Genomic DNA, 7,693 nt, shown 5'->3' on the forward strand with positions numbered 1-7,693 from the left:
CCTGAGAGTCTTCATACTAAAGAGAGTCTTTACAAACAGGAAATGAGCTGGAACATTTACCATCAAATCAAAGTTTACCGAGCATCAGAGATTTCATAGTGGAGGAAAGCCTACACCAGTGATGGCAAACCTTTTGAGCTCAGCGTGTCAGCATTTTGAAAAACCCTAACTTGCCGAAACTGGTTTGGCTCAGTGGATAGAGCGTCGGCCTGCGGACTGAAAGGTCCCAGGTTCAATTCCGGTCAAGGGCATGTACCTGGGTTGCGGGCATATCCCCAGTGGGAGATGTGCAGGAGGCAGCTGATCGATGTTTCTCTCTCATCGATGTTTCTGGCTCTCTATCTCTCTCCCTTCCTCTCTGTAAAAAATCAATAAAATATATTTAAAAAAAAAAAAAAAAAAAAAAAAAAAAAACCCTAACTTAACTCTGGTGTCGTGTCACATATAGAAATTTTTTGATATTTGGAACCATAGTAAAAGAAAGGCTTATATTTTTGATATTTATTTTATATATTTAAATGCCATTTAACAAAGAAAAATCAACCAAAAAAATGAGTTCGCGTGTCACCTCTGACACGGGTGTCAGAGGTTCACCATCACTGGCCTACACTGTAGAAAATGTGAGAAAGCCTTTAACATGTAGTCAAACTTAGTCAACATTTTAAGAATCATTCTAAATGGAAACAGAAGTAATCAAAGTATTGGGCCAAAGATTTAACCAAAGGTTTAATCTTCATAGAGAATGATAAAATTAGGCCTTATAAATTATGAGGCATATGTCTAAGTGTATGTATCTCATAGAGTATCTGATAATTATTACTGGATAGAAGCCCAGCAGAAGCAGATATAAAGAATTTCTGGGCGAGACTGGTTTGGCTCAGTGGATGGAGCGTCAGCCTGCGGACTGAAGGGTCCCAGGTTCGATTCCAGTCAAGGCCATGTACCTTGGTTGCAGGCATATCCCCAGTAGAAGATGTGCAGGAGGCAGCTGGTCGATGTTTCTCTCTCATCGATGTTTCTAACTCTCTATCCCTCTCCCTCCCTCTCTGTAAAAAAATCAATAAAATATATTTTAAAAAAAAAGAATTTCTGAAAGCTTATTTAGTACGCAAAACTTAGTTGAAATCAGAATTCATATTGGAGAGAAACAATATGTAAACATAGTCCTGATGTCTTTAATCAGTACCTGTACCTTATTCCTCACATTGGCATTCATTCTACAGGGAAACCTTGAAACTGATGAATGTGGGAAATCATATACTTGGACCTACAACCTCAGTCAATACCAAGGATTGTAATTGGGTAGAAATTCTACATTTATGATATAGGACGAAGGACTTCTGTTCAAAATATAAACTTGATAAATTTCCAAGGAATTTATGCTTTAAAGATATAAAAACTTGACCAAAGTATGTAATTGATTATGAATTTTTTTAATATATTTTATTGATTTTTCACAGAGAGGAAGGGAGAGAGAGATAGAGAGAGTTAGAAACATCGATGAGAGAGAAACATCGACCAGCTGCCTCCTGCACATCCCCCACCGGGGATGTGCCCACAACCCAGGTACATGCCCTTGACCGGAATCGAACCCGGGACCTCTCAGTCCGCAGGCTGACGCTCTATCCACTGAGCCAAACCTGTTTCGGCTGATTATGAATTTTAAAATATCACTGAATTCACACTAGATAGGTAGGCAAAATGCCTTTCAGGAATTGTTCTAAATCAGAATGTTTATTACACAGTGTACTCCAAACTTTTTTTTTTTTTAAATATATTTTATTGATTCTTTACAGAGAGGAAGGGAGAGAGATAGAGAGTTAGAAACATCGATGGGAGAGAAACATTGATCAGCTGCCTCCTGCACATCTCCCACTGGGGATGTGCCCGCAGCCCAGGTATATGCCCTTGATCGGAATCGAACCTGGGACCCCTCAGTCTGCAGGCCGACGCTCTATCCACTGAGCCAAACCGGTTTCGGCCAAACTTTAAATGTCATTAGGTAATATTTTTATACTTGAATATATCAAAAGAATTTCTGTTTCCGTATCTACACTTACTTAGAGTGTTATCTTATATTGAAATCATGTGAGGTATTTTGAATAGGAAATATTACTGTGATTCTATTCTCATATCACTTGCTGCTATGTGTTATTCCTGCTGTATGTGTGAAATCATGGGGTTGTTAACTGCCTTAAAGATCTGTGAGCTGTGTATATTATATGTACTTCATTTATATGCATTTTTCTATGGAATATTGGATACATATTTTTTTCTTCTACTGGAGAATATACTATTGCATTAATCTATTAAAATAGTACTAACTTTCTGTAAATGATATAATGAACGTTTGTTTCTTTTCTGTGCCGATATGTTCAACTGAAAACTTTTCATCTGAATGTCAATTTGTGGTTGTGACATTTACTTGACTGGAACTGCAACTCAGGACCGTGCTGTCTGTATAATAGGTTTTCCATAATTAAGAGGAATATTGTAATACCAGTGACATTGTTTTACCCAGGATGCAGAATTGGCATGAACTCTGCTAGTTGAGAGACGCCACCATTCCTAGGCTGCACTGCTGGCTGAACTCAGAAAAATTCTATTTCTTTCATTTCCCATTTCCTGCTTCTCTCTGGTTTTTCACTTTGTCTTCTAGGCTGCCATTATTTTTGCAGTGCTATGACCACAGCATGTAAAGCTCTTCCTGTCCCACATCAGCCCTTCAAGCCAGTGTAGCTTCTGCTCAATAGTTTGGAATTTATAATACAATCACTGACATCAAAACTTGGTGAATATTTTGCTTTATTTTCATAAAGTAGGTAGCCCACCACTCATGTTCTCATGCTGACATCTATAGTTTTTAATATGAATATGAACTTTTGGAATACCACAAATTGGCATCTGTGTACTTTGTAAGTGGAGTGATTTTTCTTGTCCTGATACTCATTGGAAACCTTCAGGATTTCTGAGTGTGCCCTAACTGATTTGGCTCAGTGGATAGAGCATCGGCTTGCAGACTGAAGGGTCCCAGGTTCGATTCTGGTCAAGGGCATGTACCTTGGTTGTGGGCATATCCCCAGTAGGGAGTGTGCAGGAGGCAGGTGATTGATGTTTCTCTCTCTCTCATTCCCTCTTATTGATGTTTCTAACTCTCTATCCCTCTGCCTTCCTCTCTGTAAAAAATCAATAAAATATATTTTAAAGAAAAGAATTTCTGAGTGTTACCTCATTAACTTCTTTATTGGGATGGAATTACCCCATGGTATACAGGTTTTATTCTCTCTTTCTTGAATGTAGGCTATTGCTGGTCATTCTTTCTAGAGGAACCCCAGAGACCATGGCAGCTTTGCAGTTGAAACCTTTTATTATTTTGGATGCAAAAGTATTTTGTATAATGACAGCATGAGCAGAGGTATGTCCATTGGCATTATCTCTCCGTGGAGTGTTTTCCAAGCCTTCACTCTAAGTTCCAGGGACAGCAGGATAGCCGAGATTAAAATGAAAGCCCTCCATTTATTCTCAGTGTCTAGTGCTGAATTTCTACAAGGTGGTAGAAATTTGAGGAACAACACAAATGTAAAGAGAAATCATTCTCTCCACATTCATCAGTTCCTATCCATGTGAAACCCAAAGGACTGAGAAAATGAATACAGAAACAAGATGTTCAATATCCTTGCACTCTATTTTCCAACATGCCCATGAAGCATTCATATGTATATGTATGTGCTGATATTTTGTGTCTAGGATTCATCTGGGGAGCGTGCATAAGCCGGAAGGTGGACATCCCCCAAGGGGTCCCAGACTGCAAGAGTGCACAGGCCGGGCTGAAGGACCCTTCACCCCCAGTTCACGAATGTTGTGCACCGTGCCTCTAGCCTTTATAGGTTTCTCAATTTGCAAGAAAGGAAAGGTGGGGACATCGCCAGTTGGGGCTTTATTTTTTGTTCTGTTACTGGGCAAACTATGGTATCCCAGTCATTCATAGAATTCAATCCCATCTTGACAATAGTTCCATTTTCTGGTACTGTAGTGAGGAACTTTGAGGAGGTGTGTTGATACAAAACACAGATAAGATCTTTGTTTTTGCCGAAACCGGTTTGGCTCAGTGGATAGAGCGTCAGCCTGCGGACTGAAAGGTCCCAGGTTCGATTCCGGTCAGGGGCATGTACCTGGGTTGCGGGCATATCCCCAGTAGGAGATGTGCAGGAGGCAGCTGATTGATGTTTCTCATCGATGTTTCTAACTATCTGCCGGGAGCCGGTCCATGCTTGCTGTTTCAAGGGACCTGGCATATATGGCATACTGTTCTTAAAATGTTTGCTCACCTTCTTGGCACTATTTTTTTTAACCAAGGTCTCCTCTCTCAGAAAGGTTTTTTCCACAGGTAGGGATTTTCCCCTGAAGTTAGGGAGGGAATAAAAGCCCTCAACTAAGTGCCAGGCGGGTAATTAATCACTTTAACTACGAACAATCATGCTTAAGCTACATAATCTTTACTCCCTAGAATGGAGATAAGAAACGCCCTAACCTTTGTAATAAGATTGATAGGATTGAATCAACTGGTATAAATATAGATGTAACAAGACAGCAGAACACAGAACTTAGAATACAGAGCTTAGAAGACAGAACCAAGAAGACAGAACCTACACTCAGAACCTAGACACAGAACCTACACAGAATCTAGAACAGAACCTAGTGAGAGAACATGGCAAAAGATCCTGGACTGAACCTGACTATAGAACATGGCAAGAGAACCTGACTAGAACCTGGTGACTGAACCTGGCTGGAGAACCTGGAGAGAACCTGGCTGGAGATCCTAAGCAGAACCTCTCTGGAGATCCAGACCAGAACTTGGCTGGAGATCCTGGCTGGAGATCCTGGCTAGGCTGCTGATCAACTGAACACTGTCTCCGTGTCCTTCCTTCTTCACTGACTCCGTCTACGCCTTTGGGAACCCCTGGACCTGCTGGGGTTGGACCCCGGCATCTATCTCTCTCCCTTCCTCTCTGTAAAAAATCAATAAAATATACTAAAAAAAAAATTATATAAAAAAAAAGATCTTTGTTTTCCCCCCCCACGTGGCCATTAGGAAAATAGATGAAGTACCCACTGTCTTTTGGGTTACAGGGCATTCTGTCTTCATTTTGTCCAGAGTGCAATTTCCTCCACTTTGGGGTGAAAAGCTCTAAATCAGAAATTTCAACTTTTTTTTTTTCACATGACACACTAATTACTGAAATTCAGTGGCCCACCAAATATATATTTTGCCATTCTTCCCTCAAAAATGTCTGATTTTGGTTCATCCACACCACACAGCTATTTTGTTTGTTGTTGTCACTTATTTTTCGACAATGTATGGGTAATGTAGTGTGTGCTATTGACTAAGCAGTCACTGGTGACTGTTTTAATAATTATTTCAGCACACCAGTTTTCCTGTGTGACATTCCAGTTGATACTCTCTGTGGTAAACATATAAAATTCTGGGGAGAGGTCGGGGGATGGGGACGAGGAAGGATAGATATGTAATACTTGAAACAATAAGGAATTTAAATTTTTAAAAAAATCTGTCTTTTCTAATGATTCATTTCTCTGGAAGATCTACCCATTGATGTCGATAGGAAGTTAAAGCCCCCTCCTATGATTGAATTAATTTGAAAATGCCAATAACAATATACCTATCATTAATCACTTACAATATAAATGTTTTAACTGCTTCAACCAGAAGACACAGGGTATCTAATGAATAGGAGAATAAGACCCTTAACATATGCTCTTCACATGAGGCAAAGGCTGTTTCTCCTATCAGTCTTGTTTTTTCCCATTGGTTCCTGCGCATTTGTGCACATTAATACATCAATGCACGTGTAGTCTCTTATTTCCTGGTTTGTATAGACCTGCCAGGTTATCCATCCAGATGGGGTCCATAAGCAGTTCTGACTGAGTAGCCTGGCTGATAGTACAGAGCCCACTTGCAGGCTCCAATCCATGTGTGAATAGAAACCCCTTCTCAACGTGATCACCTCATCAAAGCTTGTGGCTCAGTTCCATGTTACTGCCTCATGCAGAGACGTGGTAAGGATGTTAATTTTCTTAGGGGAACATAAAAGCAAACAGTAAAACTAGCTTCCAAATGTTTACTGGTTACACCCAAAATAATTTTAAACTTGAAATATACAAGTTAATATTCATTGTGCTGTTTACTGTGGAAATTCTGAAGATGGTGCTGATGGGATTTGCATCAACCAGATGCATCTGTATATACCACAGACATTTCTAAAAATTTAGTTCAAATACAGAGCCTCCTGGTTTTCTCAGAAATAATATGAGTTTTGAAAAATTTAAAGTATTTTTATTTTACTATTTTAACTTTTTTTTTTATAAATTTGTAATTTTTAAAAAAAATATATTTTATTGACCTTTCACAGAGAGGAAGGGAGAAAGACAGAGAGTCAGAAACATCAGCAAGAGAGAAACATCGATCAGCTGCCTCCTGCACATCTCCCACTGGGGATGTGCCCACAACCCAGGTACATGCCCTTGACCGGAATCGAACCCGGGACCCTTCAGTCCACAGGCTGATGCTCCATCCACTGAGCCAATCCGGTTTCGGCAAATTTGTAATTTTTAAAACTTTTTATTGAATGCAGAGGGGAAGGGAGAGTGGGAGAGAGATAGAAACATCAATAGTGAGAGAGAATCATGGATCCCCTGCCTCCTGCATACCTTACATTGGGGCTGAAGCCCTGAACCAGGGCATATACCCTGCCAAGGAATGGATCCCTGACCTGATTCGTAGTTCTATGTTCAACCACTGAGCCAGGCCATCTAGGCAGATTTTTTTTATCTATATAAATAAAAATGTAAATGTTCGTTTGTTCAAAATCTTAAATCTCCGAAAGTTCTTCACTGATTGCTTTGAAATTTTGATACAATGTTGCATTCGAATACACGTGTGTTTTTATGTACCTATATATCTACTATTATATAGATGTCACACCTGTGACAGGTAAAAACATTCTTTTTTGAAAACAGCACCATCTGTTGGACGTAAAAGCAACAGACGCTATACTAAATATGTTACGATTCCATTTCAATGTTTCTGTTTACAATTATAAATTGTAGATCAAATTAACTACAAATATGAGTGTCCAGCTGCAAAACAATCCATCAGCTGAGTTATTCTCACATCAATTGCTGGAAATTGGGAACAGAAAGGTGCCGGTTGATCTGACCTCAGGACAAATTTCGTTGCCTCATAACTTCTGCAATTTAGTGACGTCAAAAGAAGAATTGGTTGAAAAAGTATTTCCCAATATCAAACCAATTATAAGAATCACGATTGGCTGAGTGAGCGAGCTATCCTTGCAGCCAAGAACAAAGACGTCTACGAACTTAACAATTTATTCAGTCTAACATTCAAAGCGAGGCAGTCACATACAAGTCCGTTGACACTGTTGTGGAAGCAGATGAAGCGGTTAATTATCCAACAGAATTTTTGAATGCACTCTGCCAGGGATGCCACCGCACGTACTGCAATTGAAAATCAGCATTCCAATGATCATGTTGCGAAATATCAGCCAGCCAAAGCTTTGCAACGGCACACGGCTTGCAGTAAAAAAATTAGTGAGCAAAGTCATAGAAGCAACAATCTTGACAGGACCTTTCAAAGGTGAAGATGTCCTCATTCCTC

Source organism: Myotis myotis, unplaced genomic scaffold, assembly GCF_014108235.1.
Source record: "Myotis myotis isolate mMyoMyo1 unplaced genomic scaffold, mMyoMyo1.p scaffold_m19_p_28, whole genome shotgun sequence".
Classification (NCBI taxonomy): domain Eukaryota; kingdom Metazoa; phylum Chordata; class Mammalia; order Chiroptera; family Vespertilionidae; genus Myotis; species Myotis myotis.